The 23,383-nt window shown below is 44.8% G+C and overlaps 1 pseudogene; it reads right to left on the bottom strand.

The window, feature by feature from the left end:
- Positions 1-3,189: 3,189 nt before the first annotated feature.
- LOC136335205 (cytochrome P450 1A2-like) lies at positions 3,190-20,935 on the bottom strand (annotated as a pseudogene).
- Between the last annotated feature and the right edge of the window lie 2,448 nt (positions 20,936-23,383).

Here is a 23,383-nt window from a genome sequence, read left to right as displayed (position 1 = left end):
ACAAAAGGACAGAAAATGACAGATTATACACCACATTTTCTTTCCATCCATTCATTCATCGACAGACATTTGGGTTGTTTCTATATCTTAGCTATTATAAATAATGCAATGAACGTGGGGGTGTATATATCTTTTCAAGTTAGTGTTTTCATTTTCTTTGTAAAAATGTCCAGAAGTGGAATTTCTGGACCATAAGGCAGTCCTATTTTTAATTTTGGGGGAGCCTCCATACTGTTTTCTACAGTGGCTTCACCAATTTACATTCTCATCAACAGTGCATGAGGGTTTCCTTTCCTCTACATCCTCGCCTACACTTGTTATTACTTGCCATTTTGATGATAGCCATTCTAACAGGTGTGAGATGGTATCTCATGGTTTTGCGTTATATTTTGTTGATAGTAATGTTAAGCATATTTTCCTGTAGCTGTTGGCCATCCATATGTCTTCTTTGGAAACTGTCTATTCAGCTCTTCTGCCCATTTTAAAAATTGATTTTTTTTTTGCTATTGAGTTGTATAAATTCTTTATATATTTTGGCTGTTAATCCATTATCAAGTATATGATTTGCAAATGATTTCTCCCATTTAGTAAGTTGCTTTTCATTTTGTTGCTAGTTTTCTGTTTCCTGCAGAAGCATTTTAGTTTGAGGTAGTCTCTCTTGTTTATTTTTGCTTTTGTTGCCTTTGCTTGTGGTATCATATCTAAAAAAATATCATTTCAAAGATTAATGTCAAGGAGCTTACTGCCTATGTTTTCTTGTGGGGTTTTTATGGTTTCAGGTCTTATATTCAAGTTTTTAAATTTTTTTCAGTTAAATTTTGTGTATGGTGTAAAAGGATGGTCCATTTTCATTCTTTTGAACTACAGCAATCCAGTTTTTCCGTCACCATTTATTAAAGAGATGCCTTTTCCTCATTGTATATTCTTGGCACCTTTGTCATCAATTAATTGACCATTTATGTGTAAGTTTATTTCTGTTTTATCGATGATCTATATGTCTGTTTTTATGCCGATGCCGTACCGTTTTGATTACTATAGCTTTGTAATATAGTTTGAAATCAGGAAACCATGATGTCTCCAACTTTGTTCTTTTTTCTCAAGATTGCTATGGCTATTCAAGGTATTTTTTTTTTTGGCTTCCATACAAATTTAGGATTATTTGTTCTATTTCTGTGAAAAATGCCATTAGAATTTTTATGAGGTTGAATCAAGTCTGTAGGTTATGGGTAGTTAGTATGGACATTTTAACAATATCAGTTCTTCCCATCTGTGAGCATGCAATATTTTTTCATTTATTTTTGCCTTCTTCAATTTTTCTCATCACCAAGTAGGATGTTAGTTGTGGGCTTGTCATATATGGCTTTTATAATGTTGAGGTATGTTCCTTCTATATGCACTTATATGTCCACCACAGATGAATGGATAAAGAGAATGTAGTATGTATACACAATGTAGTATTATTCAGCCATAAAAAAGAATGAAATCTTGCCATTTGTGGCAATATAGGTGGACCTAGAGGATATTCTGCGAAGTGAAATAAGTCAGAGAGAGACTTATGCAGCAGAAGCAGTTCTCAGAGGGAAGTTCATAGCAACAAATGTTTACTCCAGGAAATAAGAAAATTTCAAATAAACAACTTAACTTTACAAATACTGTATTGTTTCACATATATGTGGAATCTGAAAATCTAAACAAATGAACAAACAAAACAAATAGACTCATAGACAGAAAACAGATAATTACCAGAGGGTTAGACAATGGAAGATGGGCAAAAAAGGTGAAGGAGATTAAGAAATATAAACTCAGCAAAAGAAAAAAGTCAACTGACTGAATGGGAGAAGATATTTGCAAACAACAGCTTCTAAAAATGGTATTCTTTTTGGTGCAATTGTAAATGGGATTATTTCTTAATTTCTCTTTCTGTGTAATGCAATCCAGAAATGCAATGCAACTGATTTCTGAATGTTGATTTTGTATCCTGCAGTTTTACTGAATTTATTTATTAGTTCGGACAGTTTTTTGGTGACATCTTTAGGGTTTTCTATATGTAGTGTCATGTTAAGTGTAAATAATGACAGTTTTACTTCTTCCATTATGATTTGGATTCCTCTTATTTCTTCTTCTTGCCTAATTTCTCTGGCTAGAACTTCCAAAACTATAGTAAATAAAAGTGGCAAGGGTGGGCATCCTTTTCTTGTTTCTAATCTTAGAAGAAAAGCTTTCAGCTACTGTAAATAATGCTGCAATTAACTTTTTTTTTTTTTTTTTTTACAGGGACAGAGAGTCAGAGAGAAGGATAGACAGGGACAGACAGACAGACAGGAGTGGAGAGAGATGAGAAGCATCAATCATCAGTTTTTCGTTGCAAGACCTTAGTTGTTCATTGATTGCTTTCTCATATGTGCCTTGACCGTGGGCCTTCAGCAGACCGAGTAACCCCTTGCTTGAGCCAGCGACCTTGGGTCCAAGCTGGTGAGCTTTTGCTCAAACCAGGTGAACTCGCACTCAAGCTGGCAACCTCGGGGTCTTGAACCTGGGTCCGCTGCATCCCAGTTCGATGCTCTATCCACTGCTCCACTGCCTGGTCAGGCAACTACTTTTTTTTTTTTTTTTTTGTAATATCAGTTTAGTGATGATGAGCTCCTTTAGCTTTTGCTTGTCTGGAAAACTCTTATTTTTTATAAACTATTTTTTTAAGTGAAAAGAGGGAAGATAGAGAGACAGACTCCTGCATCTGCCCCAACCAGGTTCCAACTGGCAACCCTCATCTGAGACTGACACTCAGACTAACTAGGTTATCCTCAGCACCCAGGGCTAACACTCAAACCAATTGAGCCACTGGCTACGGGGTGTGTGTGTATGTGGGGGGGGGGGTGGCGGGAGGGAGAGAAGTGGGAGAGGAAGAGAGGGAGGGAGAGAAGCAGATGGTTGATTTTCATGTGTGTCCTGACTGGGGATTGAAACCAGGATGTCCGCATGGTGGGTGGATGCTCTATCCACTGAGCAAACCGGCCAGAGCCTGTATAAACAAACTTTATTACTTCATTCATTTGCTATCCAAAGCCCAAACTCCTTTATTTCATCAAATCTTTACAAAGTTGTTATTAAAAAAGAGAAGGGAAGAAAACAAGGCTGAGGCTCACAGGTGACCACCACCCTTCCTTCTGCCTCAGCATGCCAGTGTCTTCCTCACTTGATGGAGAAGCGTAGCCATGCCTGGACATGCTCACAGTGGGCATGCTTCACGATCAGTTCGTAGATGGGAGTTAGGTCCACTTCCACACCCAGTGGCATACTGAACTCCAGCTGCTGAAGCAAGATGGCCAGGAAAAGAAAGACCTCCCACTTGGCCAGGACTTCTCCCTATGCACCGGTGCTTGCCCAGGCCAAAGAGCAACACCTTCTCATTCAAGGTCCCGTTGATGGCATTGCCATCGGCAGAGAGGAATTGTTCTGGCCAGAATTCAAATGGGTCCTCCCACAGCTTCCTGCAAGAGGAATAGGAGAGCTGGGGTCCTGGCACTGGGTAGCCCTGGGAAGACAGTCCTGCGGGGGAACTTCTGAACAGACTCCTGTTGATACAGGCAGTGTTAGAATAAATTGACAGCAATAGGAGAGTGTGGAAAGGGACCAAACTGTACTTTAATGCTTGTTTCTTTTACATAGCTTTTTCTAAAATGATCAGCCTTGAAAATAGTGCTTTTTAAGTATTAAATTATTTTTGTTCTAATCAATATAAAAGAGGAATCCATAGTAAATACTGGTTTATGCTTATTGTTTTGGAGAAAAAATTTTTTCAAGTAAGAGAAGGGGAGATAGAGAGACAGACTCCCACATGCCTCCCAACCGGGATCCCCCTGGCAACCTCCATCTGGAGCCAATGCTCTGCCGATCTGGGGCCATGTTCACAACTGAGCTATTTTTAGTGCCCAAGGCAAAGGCTCCATGGAGCCATCCTCATACAAGCAGCTTTTCTAACTGCTGAAGTTCAGACATTTTTAAGTGGGAGATGTGTACTTACTAGTCATGATTGACATGCCATTGGTTTATGAAGACATACCATTCCTTGGGAATGTAGAAGCCGTTCAGTGTTGTGTCCCTTGTTGTGCTGAGAAGGGAAGAGGGCTCTGTCAGACTCAGACAGAAAACTGGGTTTTCTGGAAAACTGGGTTACACCTCTAGGTGCATCTTGTCCCTACTTCTACCCACACCCAACAGCCTGCCCACCATGGACTTCATACTCTACCTAACCTGGGAAAAATGTCAGGAGGAGGGAAGCGGGCAAATTATCCTTTTCCTTCCTTGTCTCCTAGTTTTCCACTTCAACAAGTGCTCACAAAACTGCTGTCTGTGCCCAGCACTCGGCCATTCTTTGGGGCTTTCTGGCCTGGCTAAGGGGTCAGAACTCTGACTCTGGGAATAACTAGACCAACACATGGACAGAGGAAGTACTCACTGTCTCTTATTTTTGTGTGTTTTTAAGTGAGAGGAGAGGAGATAGTGAGACAGACTCTCGCATGTGCCCCAACCAAGAGTTGATGCTCAAATCAACTAAGATATTTTTAGTGCCTGAGTTATACTCAGCACCCAGGCCAATGCTTTAACCAACTGAGCCACTGGCTACAAGAGGGTAAAAAGAAAAGAAGGAGGAGAAGGAGGGGAAGAAAAGCAGATGGTGGCTTCTTCTGTATGCCCTGACCGAAAATTGAACTCGAGACATCTGCACACCAGGCCGACACTCCATCCACTGAACCAACCAGCCAGTACCACTGTCTCTTTCTTTTAATATAAATTTTTTAAAATTTTAATTTATTGTGTTTACATAGATTCTAGTGTCATCCCGAATGTATCCCCTCTCCTCCATGTTCCCCGCAACATCCTCCTTGCCCCCTTCCCTGCAATGCCCTCCCCCCTTCCCTCCAGGATTTGCTTTTCTGCTCTCTATAACGTTGTGTTATGTGTGTATAATGTCCCATTCTATCATCCCTTTTCCCTCTGTCCACTTTCCCTCTGGACGCTTTGATCCTGCCTCTGTCTCTAATCTGTTCTTAGTTCATATTGTTCATTGGATTCCTCAAATGAGTGAAGTCGTATGATATTTTTCTTTCTCTGCCTGGCTTATTTCACTTAACATAATAGTTTCCAGGTCCACCCATGTTGTCGCAAAAGGTAAAATTTCCTTCTTTTTCATGGCCCCATAGTATTCCATTGTGTATATGTACCACTGTTTTTTAATCCACTCATCCATTGATGGACACTTGGGCTGTTTCCAGATCTTGGCTATTGTAAACAATGCTGTCATAAACACGGGGGGGGGGGTGTCTTTTTTTAAATCATTGATGTGGTGTTCTTAGCATATATTTCTAAAAGTGGAATGGCTGGGTCAAAAGGCAGTTCCATTTTTAATTTTTTGGGGAATCTCCATACTGTTTTCCACAGTGGCTGCACCAGTCTGCATTCCCACCAGCAGTGCAGGAGGGTTCTCTTTTCTCCATATCCTCGCCAGCACTTATTCTGTGTTGTTTTGTTAATGAGAGCCACTCTGACTGGTGTGAGGTGATATCTCATTGTGGTTTTAATTTGCATTTCTCTAATGATGAGTGATGTTGAGCATTTTTTCGTATGCCTATTGGCCATCTGTATGTCCTTTATGAAGAAGTGTCTATTCATTTCTTTTGCCCATTTTTTGATTGGATTATCTTCCTGGTGTTGAGTTTTACAAGTTCTTTATAAATTTTGGCTATTAACCCCTTATCAGACGTATTGTCAAATATGTTCTCCCATTGTGCGGTTTGTCTTTTTATTTTGCTCATATTGTCTTTGGCTGTGCAAAAGCTTTTTAGTTTGATATAGTCCCATTTGTTTATTCTGTCCTTATTTCCCTTGCCTGTGGAGATAAATCAGCAAATATATTGCTGCGAGTGTTGTTGGAGAGCTTATTGCCTATGTTTTCTTCTAGGATGCTTATGGTTTCACGACTTACATTTAAGTCTTTTATCCATTTTGAGTTTATTTTTGTGAATGGTGTAAGTTGGTGGTCTAGTTTCATTTTTTTGCAGGTAGCTGTTTAATTTCCCCAACGAGTTGTTAAAGAGACTGTCTTTACTCCATTGTATGCTCTTACCTTCTTTGTCAAATATCAATTGTCCATATAGGTGTGGGTTTATTTCTAGGTTCTCTGTTCTCTTCCATTGATCTACATGCCTGTTCTTATGCCTATACCAAGCTGTTTTGAGTACAATGGCCTTGTGGTATAACTTGATAAAGGAAGTGTGATACCACCCACTTTATTCTTCTTTTTCAAGATTGCTCAGGCTATTCATGTTCTTTTTTGGTTCCATATGAATTTTTGGAATATTTGTTCTATATCTTTGAAGTATGTCCTTGGTATTTTAATAAGAATTGTATTGAATTTATAAATTGCTTTGGGTAATATAGACTTTTTTTTTTTTACAGAGAAAGAGAGAGTCAGAGAGAGGGATAGATAGGGACAGACAGACAGGAACGGAGAGAGATGAGAAGCACCAATCATCAGTTTTTCGTTGGGACACCTTAGTTGTTCATTGATTGCTTTCTCATATGTGCCTTGACTGTGGGGCTACAGCAGACCGAGTAACCCCTTGCTCAAGCCAGTGATCTTGGGTCCAAGCTGGTGAGCTTTGCTCAAACCAGATGAGCCCGCGCTCAGGCTGGCGACCTCGGGGTCTTGAACCTGGGTCCTCTGCATCCCAGTCCGACGCTCTATCCACTGCGCCACCGCCTGGTCCAGCAATATAGACATTTTAATGATGTTTATTCTTCCTAACCATGAACACAGTATATGCTTCCACTAGTTTGTATCTTCCTTGATTTCTTTTATCAATGTTTTATAATTTTCCAAGTACAAGTCTTTAACCTCCTTGGTTAAATTTACTCCTAAGTACTTTATATTTTTTATTGCAATAGTGAAGGAGATTGTTTTTTTAATTTCTCTTTCAGACAGATCATTGTTGGTGTATAAAAACGCCTCTGCTTTCTGAATATTAATTTTATATCTTGCCACCTTGCTGAATTCATTTATCAGGTCCAGTAGTTTTTTAGTATATGTGCTGCCCAAGCGAGCACGGTCCAGTAGTTTTTTGACTGAGACTTTAGGGTTTTCTATGTACAGTATTATATCATCAGCAAATAATGATAGCTTTACTTCTTTTCCAATTTGGATGCCTTTTATGTCTTCTTTTTGTCTGATTGCTGTGGTTAGGACTTCCAGAACTATGTTGAATAAGAGTGGTGAAAGTGGGCACACCTGCCTTGTTCCTAATCTTCAAGGGATTGCTTTTAACTTTTGCCCATTGAGTATGATGTTGGCTGTGGGTTTGTCATAGATGGCCTTTATCATATTGAGGTAGATTCCCTGTATTCCCACTTTGCTGAGAGTTTTGATCATAAATGGGTGCTGGATTTTATCAAATGCTTGCATCTATTGATATTATCATGTGGTTTTTCTTCTTCCTTTTGTTTATGTGATAAATCACATTGTTTGATTTGTGAATATTGTACCAGCCTTGCCTCCCCAAAATAAATCCCACTTGATCATGATGTATGATTTTTTTCATGTATTACTGGATCTGGTTTGCTAATATTTTGTTGAGAATTTTAGCATCTAAATTCATCAGGGATATTGGCCTATAGTTTTCTTTCTTTGTATTGTCTTTGCCTGGTTTTGGAATAAGGATTATGCTCGCCTCATAAAAGGAGCTTAGAAGTCTTCCTTCCTCTTGAATTTTTTGAAATAGCTTGAGAAGGATAGGAGTTAGCCCTTCTTTAAATATTTGGTAGAATTCGCCTGTGAATTCTGGTCCAGGGCTTTTATTTGTTGGGAGTATTTTGATAACTGTTTCGATATCATTTGTTGTAATCGGTCTATTTAGGTTTTCTGATTCTTCCAGAATGATTTTTGGAAGATTATATTTTTCAAGGAATTTGTCCATTTCACCTAGGTTGTCTAATTTTTTTGGCATACAGTTCTTCATAGTATTTTCTTACAATCCTTTGAATTTCTGCTGTGTCAGTTGTTACTTCTCCACTCTCATTTCTAATTTTATTTATTTGAGTCCTCTCTCTTTTTTTCTTGGTGAGTCTGGTTAAAGGTTCATTGATCTTGTTTACCTTTACAAAGAACCAGCTCTTGGTTTCATTGATCCTCTGTATTGTTTTTTTAGCCTCTATGTCATTTATTTCCGCTCTGATCTTTATTATTTCCTTCCTTCTACTTCTTCTGGGCTTTACTTACTGTTCTTTTTCTAGTTCTTTTAGTTGCAGGGTTAAGTTATTTATTTGAGCTTTTTTTTTTAATTTTTTTTATTTATTCATTTTAGAGAGGAGACAGAGAGAGACAGAGAGAGACGGGGGGAGGAGCTGGAAGCATCAACTCCCATATGTGCCTTGACCAGGCAAGCCCAGGGTTTCGAACCAGTGACCTCAGCATTTCCAGGTCAATGCTTTATCCACTGTGCTACCACAGGTCAGGCTATTTGAGCTTTTTCTAGCTTCTTAAGGTATGCCTGTAATGCTATGAACTTCCCTCTCAGGACTGCTTTTGCTGTGTCCAATAATTTTGAGTTGTTGTATGCTCGTTTTCATTTGTTTCAAGGAAATTTTCGGTTTCTTCCTTGATCTCATTGTTGACCCATTTGTTATTTAATAACGTGCTGTTTAGTTTCCAAGTGTTTAAGTGTTTTTCAGTTTTTCTATTGTAGTTGATTTTTAGTTTCATGCTATTGTGGTCAGAGAAGATTTTTTTTTTTTTTACAGAGAAAGAGAAAGAGTCAGAGAGAAGGATAGATAGGACAGACAGACAGGAACAGAGAGAGATGAAAAGCATCAATCATCAGTTTTTCGTTGCGACACCTTAGTTGTTCATTGATTGTTCTCTCATATGTGCCCTGACCGTGGGCCTTCAGCAGACCGAGTAACCCCTTGCTCGAGCCAGTGACCTTGGGTCCAAGCTGGTGAGCTTTGCTCAAACCAGATGAGCCTGCGCTCAAGCTTGCGACCTCGGGGTCTCAAACCTGGGTCCTCCACATCCCAGTTCGATGCTCTATCCACTGCGCCACCACCTGGTCAGGCCAGAGAAGATTCTTGATATGATTTCAATCTTCTTAAATTTATTGACATTCGTTTTATGCCCTAACATGTGATCTATCCTAGAGAATGTATCATGAGCACTTGAAAGGAATGTATATTCTGCTGCTTTAGGGTTAAGGGTTCTGAAGATATTTATTTATTTTTTTTAATTTTTTTTTTTTAATTTTTTCAATTTTCTGAAGCTGGAAACGGGGAGAGACAGTCAGACAGACTCCCGCATGCGCCCGACCGGGATCCACCCGGCACGCCCACCAGGGGCGACGCTCTGCCCACCAGGGGGCGATGCTCTGCCCATCCTGGGCGTCGCCATATTGCGACCAGAGCCACTCTAGCGCCTGAGGCAGAGGCCACAGAGCCATCCCCAGCGCCCGGGCCATCTCTGCTCCAATGGAGCCTTGGCTGCGGGAGGGGAAGAGAGAGACAGAGAGGAAAGCGCAGCGGAGGGGTGGAGAAGCAAATGGGCGCTTCTCCTGTGTGCCCTGGCCGGGAATCGAACCCGGGTCCTCCGCACGCTAGCTGAAGATATTTATTAAATCCAGTTGATCTAGTGTGTCCCTTAATTCTGCTTTTCTGTGTTAATTTTCTTTCTTGAAGATCTATCCAGTGATGTTAGTGGGGTATTGAAATTCCCTACTATTATAGTATTGCTGTTGATCTCACTCTTTATGTCCATCAATGTCTGCTTTATATATTTAGGTGCTTCTATATTAGGTGCATAGATATTTATAATGGTTATCTCTTTCTGTTGAATTGCTCCCTTTATCATTATGTAGTGACCTTCTTTATCCCTTATAGTCTTTGTTTTAAAGTCTATTTTGTCAGATATAAGTATTGCTACCCAGCTTTTTTTTCATTTGTATTTGCATGAAATATTTTTTCCATCCTTTTCCTTTCAGTCTATGTGTATCTTTTGTTTTGAGGTGAGTCTCCTATAGACAGCATATGTACAGGTCTTGTTTTCTTATCCATTCAGCTACCCTTTGTCTTTTGATTGGAGCATTTAATCCATTTACATTTAAGATTATTATTGATATGTATTTGTTTATTGCCATTTTATTCTTTAAATCTACATTCCTCTTTTACTAGATTTTCCCCCTCACTTTGTTCTGTCTACAGCAGGCCCCTTAACATTTCTTGCAGTATTGGTTTGGTTGTGATGAATTCCTTGAGGGTTTTTTTTGTCTGGAAAGCTTTTTATTTCTCCTTCAATTTTAAACGCTAGCTTTGTTGGGTAAAGAAGTCTTGGGCCTGACCTGTGGTGGTGCAGTGGGTAAAGCGTCAACCTGGAAACACTGAGGTTGCCGGTTCAAAGCCCTGGGCTTGCCTGGTCAAGGCACATATGGGAGTTGATGCTTCCAGCTCCTCCCCCTTCTCTCTGTCTCTCTATCCTCTCTAAAAATAAATAAATAAATAAAAAATTTTAAAGAAGTCTTGGTTGTAGGTTCTTGTTCTGCATTACTTTGAATATTTCTTGCCGTTCCCTTCTGGCCTCAAGTGTTTCTGTTGAAAAGTCAGATGTCATCCTTATGGGGGCTCCTTTGTAGGTGATTGCCTGCTTTACTCTTGCAGCTTTTAGTATTCTTTTTTTTTTTTTTCTGAAGCTGAAAACAGGGAGAGACAGTCAGACAGACTCCCGCATGTGCCCGACCGGGATCCACCCGGCATGCCCACCAGGGGGCGACGCTCTGCCCACCAGGGGGCGATGCTCTGCCCCTCCGGGGCGTTGCTCTGTTGTGACCAGAGCCACTCTAGCACCTGGGGCAGAGGCCAACGAGCCATCCCCAGCACCCGGGCAATCTTTGCTCCAATGGAGCCTCAGCTGCGGGAGGGGAAGAGAGAGAGAGGAAGGAGAGAGGAATGGGTGGAGAAGCAGATGAGCGCTTCTCCTGTGTGCCCTGGCTGGGAATTGAACCCGGGACTTCTGCACACCAGGCCGACACTCTACCACTGAGCCAACCAGCCAGGGCTAGTATTCTTTCTTTATCTCTTATCTTTGGTCTTATGTGCCTTTGTGTAGGTCTCTTTGGGTTCTTTTGTAATGGGGTTCTCTCTGCTTCTTGAACCTGTGTGACTCTTTCCTGCATCTATTCAGGAAAATTTTCAGCTATAATTTATTCAGTCAGGTTCTCTATCCCTTGTTCTTTCTGTTCTCTTTCAGGAACCCCTATTATGTGGATATTGTTTCTCTTCATGTTGTCACAGAGCTCTCTTAGAGTTTCCTCAGACTTTTGATCCTCTTTCTTTTTGCTGTTCTGCTTCCGTGCTTTCACTTATCTTGTCCTTTAAGTTGCTGATTCAATCCTCTGCTTCATCCAGCCTGCTTTTAATTTCTTCTAGTCTTCATATCTGATATTGTGTTTGTCATTTCTGTCTGGTTCTTTTTTATGATTTCAGTATCCTTTTTTGATGCTTACAATTTCTTTATTTAGGTGCTCATTAAGTCCATTCATTGTAGCTTTGTGATCCTTAAACATCCTAACAATCATTATTTTATACTCTGCACCCAGTAATTTGATTACTTCCATTTCATCCAGATCTTTTTCTGGGGATTTTTCTTGTTGATTCATATGGTTTAAGTTCCTCTGTCTTCCCATTGTTTCTGTGTGTGGCTTACAGCCTTGTTCCATTGTGGTCTCCTTACCTAGTAGAGCTGCTTTAAAGTCTTTTTTTTTTGTATTTTTTTTTCTGAAGCTGGAAATGGGGAGAGACAGTCAGACAGACTCCTGCATGCACCCGACCGGGATCCACCCGGCACGCCCACCAGGGGTGACGCTCTGCTGGGACCAGAGCCACTCTAGCGCCTGGGGCAGAGGCCAAGGAGCCATCCCCAGCGCCCGGGCCATCTTTGCTCCAATGGAGCCTTGGCTGCGGGAGGGGAAGAGAGAGACAGAGAGGAAGGGGGGGAGTGGAGAAGCAAATGGGCGCTTCTCCTATGTGCCCTGGCCGGGAATCGAACCCGGGTCCCCCGCACGCCAGGCTGACGCTCTACCGCTGAGCCAACCGGCCAGGGACAAAGTCTTTTTTTTTAAGGGATGTTTATTTAGTTTTTTTTTTTTTTCAGGGACAGAGAGAGAGAGTCAGAGAGAGGGATAGATAGGGACAGACAAACAGGAATGGAGAGAGATGAGAAGCATCAATCATCAGTTTTTTGTTGTGACACCTTAGTTGTTCACTGATTGCTTTCTCATATGTGCCTTGACCGTGGTCCTTCAGCAGACCGAGTAACCCCTTGCTGGAGCCAGCGACATTGGATCCAAGCTGGTGAGCTTTTTGCTCAAGCTGGCAACCTTGGGGTCTCGACCCTGGGTCCTCTGCATCCCAGTCCTACACTATCCACTGTGCCACTATAAAGTCTTAATTTGGTCAGGCATAAAGTCTTAATCTGCCTGCTTCCAGTTTGCTTAACTCAGTAGGGAGCTTGTTTACTGATTTCAGCAGGGGGCTTATTTGAAACTGTATCCAGGAATGCAGTGGGTCTGACCTCTGAGAATCTGAAGGCCTCTTCTGCCAGTTGCTCTCCAGGGACGGGGCAGGTTCTTGGTATCAGAAGCAGGAGTGTATCTCAGATCTCCCTGGAAACCGGAGTTACTGCCCCTCCCCCTTACTTCCTGCTTTCCACTGTGTCTTTCACACTGATTGGAGCTGGAGAGGCCTTTGGAGGTGGGACACCCAGAACAACTGTAGGCTTGTGTTGTGTGGAGGGATCAACCCCTCCCCCAGCTATGGCTGCCTCCACACTGGAGAATGAGTCAGCTTCTCAGGTCAGCCCAGGCATTCCTCTCCCCATCACTATTTGTCTTGTTCTCCCCACTTTCCTCATGCAAGACGAGTTAGTCCTCTCAGCCCTCCTCACCCCCGAAGTCCCAGGCAATTAGTTGTGAGCAATATTTTCTGCGCTGTCCCTTTAAAGCACCCCAACCACTTCCCATATACAGAACTTTCACTCTTCTCCCCATTCAATGTTGTCTGTCTGTCTCCTCTAGTCCATGGATTTCTAGGTTGGGTCTCCAGTTCTGAGACTGAGGGCCCCTGTCTCTCAGGGTCTCCCTCCTTGTAATGAGAGCCCTTCTGTACCCTCAGCCTCAGCCTCCCCTTGCTCCTGGGAGCAGGGTAGCCTCCACCGTGCCCCCACACTCCCTACCAGGATCAGTGTGGATTCTTCTGTGCTCCTTGGTTTTTGAGACCTGTTCTTTTAGTCCAAAGTTGGTTTTTTATGATGATCCTAAGTTAATTTGTAATCCAGTTTGGTGGTGGAAGCTGACAGTCTGTGCGTCTGCCTACTCCGTTGCCATCTTGGAATCTGCTGGCATCTTGCTGCCTCCGCTGGGGCAGCCTTCCCAACGGCTGCTGCAGTCAGAGCACCACCTGCGGTGGGATACCACCACTGTCTTTTTAAACATTGTTAAAATCCCAGGGCATAACCAAGAATACATGTCTGTAAGTCCTTCCAGCTATAGGAATGAAGTTGTGCCAGCTAGATGAGTCAAGAAAATCTTCTAGGGGAGTAGAGGTTTGCATAAGGATTGACCTTGGGCAGGGAGAGGGCTCTGGTAGCCAAAGAAGAGAGGAGAAGACATTTCGAGCAGAAGACCAAGCACAAGCAAAATTGGAGACTGGCTGGTTCATGCCTTCACGGGACAGTGAGGCCAGGCTGGTTGGGTTGAGAGTGCTTGCAGGGAGAGACTATGAGTAGAGCCAAAGGAGATCTGAGGTCGGGGTGTTATGTTCTCCCTGGAGCTGGGTGATTTCACTGTGTTTCGACTGAATAAGGGACAGAGGAAAGGCTGAGGCCCCTGAGGAACCTGGTGTCATGGTCAGGGAGAAGGTGCTGGAGTCTGAGGTAAGGCCAGAGTTGAGACACTGGGAGGAGAAAATGTGATGAGGATGAAAGGAAAGAGAGCAGACTGGGCAAGCCTCACCAATAGGGGATGGTGAAGGGGACAAAGTGTCAAAGGAGAAGAATGTTGGCCCTGGCCGGTTGGCTCAGCGGTGGAGCGTCGGCCTGGCGTGCGGGGGACCCGGGTTTGATTCCCGGCCAGGGCACATAGGAGAAGCGCCCATTTGCTTCTCCACCCCCCTCCCCTCCTTCCTCTCTGTCTCTCTCTTCCCCTCCCGCAGCCAAGGCTCCATTGGAGCAGAGATGGCCCGGGCGCTGGGGATGGCTCTGTGGCCTCTGCCTCAGGCGCTAGAGTGGCTCTGGTTGCAATATGGCGACGCCCAGGATGGGCAGAGCATCGCCCCCTGGTGGGCAGAGTGTCTCCCCTGGTGGGCGTGCCAGGTGGATCCCGGTCGGGCGCATGCGGGAGTCTGTCTGGCTGTCTCTCCCCGTTTCCAGCTTTAGAAAAAAAAAAAAAAAAAGAGAAGAATGTTGAAGGTCTCCAGGATGAAGGCCTCCATGTAGGGCAGCTGGGATCTGTCGGAGAGCCGGGGCTACCGCACCTTTCTAATCACTGAGTCTGCAGAGTATGAAGGAGCAGACAGGTGAAGGGGCCTCCCAGACCTTGGCTGGTGCCCTGCCTTGAGTACTTTGAAGGAGGCCACCACCTACCAAGCTCCTCCTGGACCTTTTTCTGCACTTGGGGCCTTGTCACCAGGTACAGGAGGCTCCAAGAGATGGCAGTTGTGACTGTGTCAAATCCTGGGCAGCACAGGGCAAGGTAAGGAAGGAAAGAAAACAGGAATGAGAAACCGACATTTACCAAGCACCACCATATGCACCAAGCATTGTCTTTCTGTTTCCCTCCCCTGATTCCTCTACCCCCAACCTGGAGTTGCTGGTCTCATAATAAGCTTCTGGAATTATAGGGGGCCTGGACTCACAGGGGAAACTGAGGCCCAGAGGAGTTAGAAGGACCTGGCTGAGTTTCCACTGGGAGTTGGTGTCCCAGCCTCGGCTCAGATCCTGAACCCAGGCCAGATCTCTGTGTCCTGTACAATCTGGCATATGATTTGAGAATTATATGATGAACTTGGGGGGCAGAGCTGAGCAGTGCTGTGGGTGAACAGCAGGCACCAATGGATGAGGGGCAGGAGCCTGGCTCCTACTGGCGGCCCCAAAAATGTTGTTGGTAAGGTTGACAATCTAGGAGATGAGGCCGCCGCTGGTTCTGAACTCCTCACAGTGCTTCAACAGGGTATCTGTGATGTCCTGGACACCATTCTAAGGTTTAAGGGCACACCAGCACTCCCAGGGCCAAAGGCAGGACCTTGTCCCATCCCATCTGGCACAGACCCCAGGCCTTCACTCAGTGGACTAGGCTCACAGCAGAAGCTGGTGTCTGCTCTTGGTAAGGCTTAAAGTATCATTCCATACCCCATTGACCCTTCTTCCCAATAATCCCAGGGGTCCAATTTCAAAGTAGGATGTTAGTGTTGAGTATAGGGAAGCAAAGTGACACCTGAGCTGAGCATTAGTCTCTGTCAGGGTTCAGGGTCCTGCAGAACAAAAGCCTCTCATTCACAGAAACAGCCCCCCATGTTATGGAGCTCTCGGAGGCTTTGGGCAGCTCCAAGAAGGAGACTATAGGGATGAAGAAAATGAGACCTGAGCAAGAGAAGGATTGGCTTCAGGCCACACAGCTGGCCCCAGGTGGCCCTAGCATCACATCAGCTGTGTGTGTGTGTGGGGGGAGGGGTACCATGAAGCTGGGCAAAATGGCTACACCTGGGCTCTGCAGGGTGTCCCTTCTCTCCCTGCATGTCGGGCTCACATTGTCAAAGTTTTGATAGTACTCCTGGATATCATCCACAGGAAATGAATGAACCTGTGCTTGAAGGCCTTGAACCTCTGCAGGGTGGGGTTGGGCAGGTATTTAAGAATAGAGAAGAAGTCCACAGGGTTTCCAGAGGTGGCATACTCCATAAACTCATGGCTGCTCATCACAAGGCTGAGCATCTCCTCACTGTCCTGAGGGAAGTGCCACTCGAAGCACATGGCACCAATGACGTTGGCCACTGACACTATCACCTACTTATAAGGATTAAAGCGCCCAGCCCCTGCCATCAGCTCCTGGAACTTGCTGATGAGGGCCTCAGCCTCCTTGCTCACATGCTCCTCCAGGTAGCCAGTCAAGGAAGCCAGATCTGAGGTGATGGAGAAGGTATTTAGGGCATTTTGAGCCAGGTGCCGACGGGCAGCCCACACTGGTCCAGAGTCTGGGTTGAAGGTCATGCTCTGGCCATCAGAGATCAGAGTGAAGCTGTAGAGGTCAGGTCAGCCCTTGAAATCATTACCCTGCCGCACCAGGGCCTGCTGGATGGTGTCCAGGCCACTGAGCACCAGCACAGGTGTGTGACCAATGCGGATCTCCAGCACGTCCCCATAATGCTGGCTCAGCCGAGACAGTACCAGGTGTGGTTCTTCCCCAAGGTCAGCATGTGTCCAAGCACAGGCAAGCCCAGGGCCCCGGTGGACTCTTTAGCCCTTTGGGGACCTAAGGCTGCCAGGCCCTGACCACCCAGAACATCAGGTAGAAGATGGTGGAGGCCAGGAGGAGCTAGCTCTGTGGCAAAGACAGAACTGGTCCAGGACAATGCCATCTGTACCAACTGCAGAGGAAGAAGAAAGAGGAACCACACAGGGTCAAAATGGACTCATGCATGCATGCATGCATGTATGCATGCATCCATTCTTCATTCATTTACTCACTCAGTCAGTGAGTAAGTTCTGTGCTTGGCTTCCCATCAGGAAGACTAAGTTATGTGCAACATGGTTCCTTAGTGCATCACAGAATCTGAGGGCTGGAGAGAGGCTTTATGTCTCCCAACGTGAGTGTTTGAACTGCCAGCCATGGCCTTTCCTGCTGCCCATTATCTCAGTTTCCAATTCTGAGGCTGGAGTAGCGGCAAGTGACCACTTCCAAACTGGGAGGGAGCCTGCAGCACAGGGTGTATGCTGAGCCATGTGTTAAAGGGGCCCCGTTGGTGCTGGCTTCCTGGAGATACTGCCTCATACCCAGGGACTGGAAAGCTGATCCTACTTAGTAACACTGAGGAGCAGTCAAGGTCTCAGGATGGATGCAAATGGCTTGTGATTCTCTTCTCCCAGAGATGTCTTTATCAAGATCAAGAAAGTCACCTCCTCCGAAGATGCCCCTACTCCAGTCTTGGAGGCTCAGGTTGAGCTGCAGCCTGGTCCAATGTGACCCTTGTGCCTGGTGTTGGCAAAAACCCTCCCCATCGCTTCACTCCAATCATACTTAGGTTTTTAGAGATGGCCCAGTCCAAGCTGCTCATTTAAAAATGGAGAGACTCAGGCCTGGTACTAGATAGCATGGGCTACAACTCAGGCCTCCTACACCGAATCCTGGGTCTTCCCACTACTCCATCTCTATTCTTCCCAAGGTATAATGTGGGGCAGTCCTGGAGGCTGAGAAATGGGCCCAAGAGACCTGGTACCCGTGGAGGCAGATGCTTGTTATCAGCAGGGCAGTGAGAGCTGGTACAGTTTCTGGAGCCAGGTGAGGGTGCCTTTTATAAACACTGATGTTGACCCCCGCTCTCCTGGTCACCTGAATAAAGTTGGAAGGATCTGACCTTGGTCTTGGGACATGATCCCTTAACTCCACCTCCACCCAGGCCCAGGGGCAGCTCTTCCCTGATAGGTGCTGTGTCCCTGGGAAGGGTTTTCTAGCTACTTTCACGGTCCAGGCTGGGAGGGGAGAGATTATTTCTCTCAAGGCCCAGCAGGGTGCTAGTAGTGAGAGGCCTCTGGATTAGTCCAGCCTTCTCTCCTCTGTGTCTATGGTGAAGGCCAAACAGGGGGCTCACTGCTCCCATCCGGAAGCATGATCTGTATTTCCCTTCCAACCACCTGCAAAGACAGATATGGAACAGGAGTGTTCCAGCCATCTCTGAATTTCAATCCAAGTCCTTAACCTGGAACCAAGAGATGAATCCAGGTGAGAATCCTGCATTCTACATTGCAGCCCCCGTCCTCCTCCCTCCTGGAGAGAAAGTAAAAGTGAATGAAGACAGTCCATGCTGGGGGTGTTCTTCATGGCAACTGGTATGTACTGTTGTTCCAAAGGGTCACTGCCATAAAAAAAAAAAAAAAAAAAGAAGAAGAAAAAAAGACAAGGACCTTTTCTAAGCAAAGAGACAATAAAGACATAACCAAATGCAGTGTGTGACTCTTGATTGGACCCTGAATTAAAATGTATATATTTCTTTAAGCTACAAAAAGACATTCTGAGGACAATGGAAGATGCACAAAGAAGGACTTGGAGATATAGAATTTAACGCTCTTCGATGAGAATATCTTAGGAGATCATCATAGGAGGTTAATGCTGTGGTGTTTGAAGATAAAGTCACAATTTCTGCAACCTGGTTGTTTTAAAAGGTTCTGTTTAAAAATGTATATATAAAAATATTTTTTAAAATGTACAACTATCTGAATATCTACATAGAGAAGAGAGAGAGAACAGACAGTACAAATGCTGGCTATCTATGAACCTCTGTGAGGGTGTGTGGGTGTTCATTGTATGAAAGCAAGCTTAAAGGCGGACGAGCAGTTGTTTGGTAAGGAGTTTGTTCTTCTCCTCCTGGGGAAGAAAGGAGGAATAGGTTCATCTCACAAGGCCAACTGAAAGGACTCCTAGGAAACCCAAACTTTAAGAGTGGGATACCTGCTGGTAAGGGACAACCCAGCCCTGAGTACAGTGGTGGGCTGCTGGTGAGGGAGACAGCATGTGTGTATTTAGAACACATATTATAGTGCTGGCTACTTATGGGCCCAGCATTGTTCTATGAGCCTCCTATGTATTAACAAAAAACATTCTCAGGCCCTGGCCACATAGCTCAATTGGTTGGAGCACTGTCCCGAAGCGCAGAGTTTGTGGGTTCGATCCCCATTCAGGGCACATACAGGAACAGATTGATGTTTCTGTCTGTCTGTCTCTCTCCCTTACCCTCTCTCTAAATTAATAAAATAAACATTAAAAAGATAGGAGTTTATAAAAATATATTCTCAGTAACCCTATGGGATAAAAAATGAATACTATTTTAATGTTAAATGAGGTAATGGCGGCACAAAGAAGTTGAGTTGGCAGGATGTTAGCGTTGGAACCCCAACCTTTGGAAGATTGCGCTCTGAGTGCTATATTATGCTCCCACTTGACATGTATCTCCAGATCTGGGAAAACATTTGGACATAGATGCTGAGCGGAACAGCATGTGAAGGCGGGTGTAGCAGAGGGCAGCCTGCATGGCCAGAGCTGGGGACCTTACCAGGGCATGCATGTCCCTAGGGCCAGTGGACATGCTGAAAGGAACTGGATTTCAGCTGCAGGGATGAGACTTTGCTGCAGAAGGGAGGGGACCCCCGTGGTGACAAGCTCTAAAGCAGGTCCTGTGGGAATCAGCTGGTGGCAGGCAAGAGGTCAGCCAAGGTCCAGCAGCGAGTTTTGGAACTGGGTGACATGGACGACACCATTGACATGCGATGAAGAGCCAGCCCTGGAACAGCCATTATCCATGAGGGCAGCTGTAGCCTAGAGATGGTAAATAGCATCAGCCAAGTGGACAGAGATAGGCATTTCTTCCAGCACCCTCCCCATACCCTCCCTGGGGGAGAGGCCAGCAGGGCAGGGGACTGGTAGTGCAGAAACAGTGCGTGCCTCCCCCCTTCTCGCTGGGTCAGGTCTGAGAGGAGGCTTGGCACAAGCCTTACCTTAAATGTGCAAAGGAAATTTTGATTCAGACTGGACTGGGCTTTTAATTCCTAAAAATGAGAAACCTGTGACAATGTTAAGGGGCAAGGTCAGAATCTGATGGCACCTCAGACAATAGATGAGGGGAGGGGAAAGCTGTTTTCTGTCTGTACCTCCATGGGGTTCAGCTCACTCAACAAAAAAGAAGTCAAAGTTTGAAGTTAGGCTAAGTTTTATAGAAAATTGCTTTGACATTGCTTTTAGTAATATATATATGGATATATTTCCTCCGTCAAGGGAAATGAAAGAAAAAATAAGCAAATATATTAAACTACAGCAAAGGAAACCATTAAGAGATGAAGAAAACAACCTACTGAATAGGGGAAGATACTTACCAATGTTACATCTAAAGGGTTAATATCTAAACTATATAAGGAACTAATACAACTTAACATTCAAACAATTGAAGTATCTGATTTAAAAATGAAATGGCCTGACCAGGTTGTGGTGCAGTGGATGATAGAGTGTTGACCTGGGATGCTGAGAAACCAGATTCAAAACCCTGAGGTCATCGGTTTGAGGGTGGGCTCACCAGCTTGAGCTCAGGGTCGCCGGCTTGAGCGTGGGATCATAGACATGACCCCATCGTTACTGGCTAGAGCTCAAGGTCACTGACTTAAGCAAGGGGTCACTGGCTTAGCTGGAGTCCCTTGGGTCAAGGCATGTATGAGAAAGCAGTCAATGAATAACTAAGGTGCCGCAACCACCAGCTGATGCTTCTCATCTCTCTCCCTTCCTGTCTGTCTGTCCGTCTTTCCCCCTCTCTCTGTCTCTCTCTTGTAAAAAATAAAATGAAATAAAAAATAAAAATAAAAATGAGCGGAGCCTTACCTGTGGTGGCGCAGTGGATAAAGAAAGCATCGACCTGGAACTCTGAGGTTGCCAGTTCAAAACCCTGGGATTGCCTGGTCAAGGTACATATGGGAGTTGAAGCTTCCTGCTCCTCCCTTCTCTCTCTCTCTCTCTCTCTCTCTCTCTCTCTCTCTCTCTCTCTCTCCTCTAAAATAAATAAATAAAAAAAAATTTTTTTAAAAATGAGCGGAATTGAATAGGCATCACTCCGAAGAGGACATACAGACATCTGAGAAGTTGCTCAGCATTGCTGACCATCAGGGAGATGCAAACCAAAACCACAGTGAGACAGCACTTCATACCTGTGAGTATGAAGGTTTCTCAGAAAGTTGAACATAGAGCCACACATGACCTAGCAATTTCACTTCTGGGTGTATTTATCTGAAGAACTACAAACACTAATTCAAAAAGACATAGGCAAAAAAAAAAAAAAAAAAAAAAAGACATAGGCACCCCTATGTCCATTGCAGCATTATTTATTGTAGCAATGATATGAAAGCAACCCAAGTTGCTTCTATGGAATTTTTTTCACTTTTAATTTTTATTATGGTAAACTAGAAAACAGAACAGAATGAACCATTGCAACTCTTTTTAAATGGGCATTACATACTCTTGTCTCTGGTTTCTATCACTTATCCTTTTATTTATTTTTATGAGATTCACCCATGAGGTTGGGTGGAGTTGTAGTTGCTGTTTGTTATATTATGAATACACAACAGTTTATTGATCCATTTAACTGCTGGCTGGCATTCAGGGTGCTTTCTCTATTGGGCTATGTAAGTCCAGCTGCTGTGAGCAGCCTTGCACGTGTTCCATATGCCTTTCTGCTGCGTGGAGACCTAGGAGTGGACACTCTGGGTCAGAGGCTGGACATAGCTCAGCCCAGCAGATTCTACCAATTTTTCAAAAGCGGTTGAGCTAATTTTTACTCCCACCAGCTGTGTATGAGGGTTCCAGCTATGTCTCATGCTCACTACCACTGGATTATTTTTTAATGTTCTTCATTTCAGCCATTCTGGTTTGTGTGTTGACCACTGCCTTTTCAAACACCCCTCAATGTTTCCCAAAGATTTCTGGATAAAAAACCAGACACCTCTGCTTAGCACTCAAAAGCTTTTGGCAGCAGCTCCCACTCATCATTCTGGCTCCATGTGCCACCACATGCCCCTGCTTCTTACCTCCATTGTTCTTCTCCATATGTTGATCCCTCAGTTTGAAGCCCATACCCTACCCTGTATTCTCTGGCCGACTCCTGCTCATTTTATACCCTGTTCAGCTATCACCACATCTGGCTGGGTCCAAGCCCTTCCTCTGAGTTCCAACAGGCCCCTTATTGCCCTCCTTGGCAGCACCCAGCATATGTTTCCCTTTGTCCTGTGAGCTCCCTGAAGGTTGAGGCATGCACTCAGAAAAAGACTGTTGTCCTTGGCTGGTTGGCTCAGTGGTAGAGCATTGGCCCGGCGTGTGGATGTCCTCCAGTTCGATTCCCAGTCAGGGAACACAGGAGAAGTGACCAACTGCTTCTCCACACCCCTCCCCCTTCTCTCTCTCTCCCTCCCTCTCTCTTCCTTTCCCACAGCCATGGCTTGATTGATTTGAGGGAGTTGGCCCCAGGCACTGAGGATGGTTCCGTGGAGCCTCTACTCAGGTGTTTAAAATAGCTCAGTTGCCATGCAACAGCCTTAGATGGGCAGAGCTTCACCAATAGGGTGGTTGCTGGGTGGATCTCTGTTGGGGCGCATGGAGAAGTCTGTCTCTCTGTCTCCCTTCCTCTCATAAAAAAAAAAGACCACTGAATAGATGGGTGAATTCTTAAGTAAGAATGCTCACCTGAGGCCCTGGCTGGTTGGCTCAGTGGTAGAGCGTTGGCCCGGCGTGTGGATGTCCTCGGTTCGATTCCCGGCCAGGGCACACAGAAGCACCCATCTGCTTCTCCAACCTTCCCCCTCTCCTCTCTCTCTATCTCTCTCTTCCCCTCCCACAGCCAAGGCTCCACTGGAGCAAAGTTGGCCTGGGCACTGAGGATGGCTCCACAGCCTCTGCTTCAGGCTCCAGAATGGCTCTGGTTGCAATGGAGCAATGCCCCAGATGGGCAGAGCATCACCCCCTAGTGGGCTTGCCGGGTGGATCCCAATCTGGCACATGCAGGAATCTGTCTCTCTGCTTCCCTATTTCTTACTTCAGAAAAATACAAAAAAAATTAAAATAAAAAGGAATCCTCACCTGAGCAGGGGCTCTGCGTAAAGCTCTGTTTCGGGCACTTCCCGCATCTCATTTTATGGAAATTGCAAGTCATAATTTTGAGAGTTAAAATGCACTGAGCACCTGCTTTGTCCCAAGTTCTTGCTACACACTTAACATTGGGCATCTCTGTTTTAACTTCCTAGCAACCCCGTGAGGTCAGTACTACTTGTAAGGTCGGCCAAAGGAGAACACCTGAGTTCAGACAAGAAAAGTTTATTAGGGTGTCATCTGCCAGGTGGAGGTCATCTCCTAAGGTGGAGGGTCAGCACCAGTTCTCTAACAGGTAGAGAACTGTTAGAGGGTTAAATAGAGAATTCAAGGGTGGGGATTGGTAGTTGTTACGGGGTGGGGAGAATATTAACTGTAAGTAAGCTAGGGGACCTTTCACACCCGGGTGAGTCAATCCGGATGCTTGGGGGGAGGTGATCTGGAATGTCCAGTTTTTTAATGTC

This window comes from Saccopteryx bilineata, chromosome 4 (assembly GCF_036850765.1).
Source record: "Saccopteryx bilineata isolate mSacBil1 chromosome 4, mSacBil1_pri_phased_curated, whole genome shotgun sequence".
NCBI lineage: Eukaryota > Metazoa > Chordata > Mammalia > Chiroptera > Emballonuridae > Saccopteryx > Saccopteryx bilineata.
The sequence above is the reverse complement of the archived record's forward strand: the minus strand, read 5'-3'. Positions and strand labels throughout refer to the sequence as shown.